This window comes from Anopheles merus, chromosome 2L, assembly GCF_017562075.2.
Source record: "Anopheles merus strain MAF chromosome 2L, AmerM5.1, whole genome shotgun sequence".
Classification (NCBI taxonomy): domain Eukaryota; kingdom Metazoa; phylum Arthropoda; class Insecta; order Diptera; family Culicidae; genus Anopheles; species Anopheles merus.
Genome location: NC_054083.1, coordinates 9,574,724 through 9,577,659, shown reverse-complemented (window position 1 = coordinate 9,577,659; position 2,936 = coordinate 9,574,724).

Below are 2,936 nucleotides of genomic sequence, written 5' to 3'. Positions count from 1 at the left end.
GGTAATGAATTAAGTACCGAAAGCCTGTATAGGCCAGCATGTCCACGTAGGACGTTACGCTAAATAGAAGAACAAGAACCGCCAAAAATGATACTTATACATTTAGAGCTAGCGAAATTAAAATAATCCACCATAACATGCTCTTGCGGAAAACCATCTTTCAAATCGGTGTCTAGGGAGGGATCGTCAAAAGCGCTATAACTTCACCTCATTATTTATTCCACCTTTATTCCGCCATGTTTATTGTTATTTTATGCGCTTTAACGTGCGCGACGCATCTACTGTGCTCTGCTCCTCCACTATCATCATAACAGTTCGGACAGGACGACATTTTCATTTGTTAAATTACAGCAATTGTTGCACGATGCGCATATAACGCATTTAGGGCAATAAAAACATTAAAGTACATTGGAGTTATCAACAATGACGTTCACAATGAATAAATAGAATATTGTAGCAATTTTTTGCTCATACATTTTTTTACAAATTCACATATTTTTATTTGTGAATCAAAAATTTTCATGTACTTGGTCCGACCTGGGAGGTATAACGTTATGGTCTGATCTGGAGGCAGTGGTAAATTCACCCCTGGCGCTAAGCGGAAAAATGACCGGGCCCCTATTAAATACCATTATTATAAACAAAGTGTTTTTTCTAACAATTTGATGAAGTTTATAATATTCGATGTTTTAGTTTCAATTTATGTTCAGATTGTATTGTATATTATTGCTTAAAGTATAAATAAATTTCATTGATTTTCATCAAAAAATAATGTTGCATACAACTATTTTTTGTAATATGCATTTAGATTCCACCAGCCTTGTATTTAACGTTAGTTTTTTTAGTTCGTTAGTAGTTTAGTAGTTAGAATTACGATTTATAGCTAATTAAGACTATCGATATATTTTTATAACCTACTAAATTCAAATATTTTTTTCTAGACTTTTTTCTAGACTTTTATTATTGAGGATGTATCGATTTTGTCCAAAAATTTGTGCTCAATGTACAATGTTGTCAATTTTTTTAAATTTTGGTTCCCCTGTTGAATTACTAAAATTATTTTTGACACGTTTTTTAGAGTATAATTTTTTTGAATGGTTCCAAAATCTCTTCATATATTTGAGCTCTTAGCATTACATGCTGTGTGACGTTATCAAGAATAACCAAATTACATTGACCTTAAAATCTTCTCTAGCTGTAAATTCGTAATACTTTTCAGCCGAATCATCGGCAAACATTTTTCTCCGTGTTTTGGTACCTATCGGCTGGTTTCATAAAATGACAAACCTAGCATTTGTCTAGCCTCTTATTCAATACTTTCAAAGTTATTCCTATAGTTTGATATATATTGTTGCAGGGATCGTAAAAGAACTGCTCCTTTCATTATTTCGTTGTCAATTAATTGTAATGATCTTCTTGTGGTATTAATTCTTTGTAAGATAATATTCCATATCATAGTGAGTAGAAAAAAGTCGATCTTTGTTATTTTTTAGGAAGAGATGTGGCTACTTCTATTGTAGATTTTTTTTTATCTGGGGTCGTAAGTATTTCATGTAGAGCCTCTTTAATGATCTTATATCCGTTTTTGATTGCATACACTGCATCAGTCCGGGTAGAGCATCTAATATCAACTAATCTTTTAATCAACTAATCTAAGATTAGTCAGATCGCATTAGGCAGATAGATTAGGCAGATCCTGGCATACGCTGATGATATAGACATCATTGGTCTGCGGCTCTCCTATGTAGCAGAAGCCTAGCAAGGGATCGAGCAGGCGGCAGAGAGCCTCGGATTGCAGATAAACGAGGCAAAGACCAAACTGATGGTGGCAACATCAGCGGGCCCACCAACAAATAATCAGAATCTACGTAGGCGTGACGTGCAGATAGGTGAACGCACTTTTGAAGTCGTTCCAGAATTCACCTATCTTGGGTCAAAGGTCAGCAACGACAACAGCATGGAAGCTGAGTTGCGCGCAAGGATGCTGGCTGCCAACCGGTCATTCTACAGCCTGAAAAATCAGTTCACCTCTAAGAACCTGTCGCGACGGACGAAGCTGGGACTATATAGTACCTATATAGTACCAGTACTCACATACGCCTCTGAGACATGGACACTGTCCAAATCTGACGAAACCCTCTTAGCCGCGTTCGAGAGGAAGATGCTCAGAAGGATACTTGGCCCCGTATGTGTGGAAGGACAATGGAGGAGCCGCTATAATGACGAGCTATACGAGATGTACAGCGACCTCACTGTCGTGCAGCGTATCAAGTTTGCCAGGCTCCGGTGGGCTGGCCATGTTGTACGCATGGAAACGGACGACCCAGCCCGTAAAGTCTTTTTAGGCCGTCCACAAGGACAGAGGAGGCGTGGTAGGCCCAAATTGAGGTGGCAAGATGGCGTGGAGGCGTCCGCCATAAAGGCCGGGATAACGGACTGGCAGATGAAGGCGCGAGACCGTGAGCGGTTTCGGACACTCCTGAGGCAGGCCAAGACCGCAAAGCGGTTGTAGCGCCGGATAATGTAAGTGAAATGTGTACGCGATACCAATTCGAGTAGATACATTTATTGGTCGATATAGCCAAACCGGTGGTTAATTTTTATCTACTGGTTGGCGATAGGTGTCAATAATTCTTATGTCTATGATGCGATGTTTTCACTAATCCTACTAATTCTAACCGTTAATTAGTTTGCCTAAACTTATTTTGTAACACTTTTTTAATTTTTAGGCCTGTAGGGATAAGCCCGTGGCATGTGCCTATATATTTAAAGAATTTTAATATATTTTTATGATTGTTGAAACGAATTTTTGGGTTTAGATGACTTATACCAGACCAACTGATATTGACCACAAAATCTTTTTTTGAAAAGAATATCCATGCTTGTATGAAGTCGCGCATCTACACTATCTGTAGGTACCCGGGTATCCACAAATG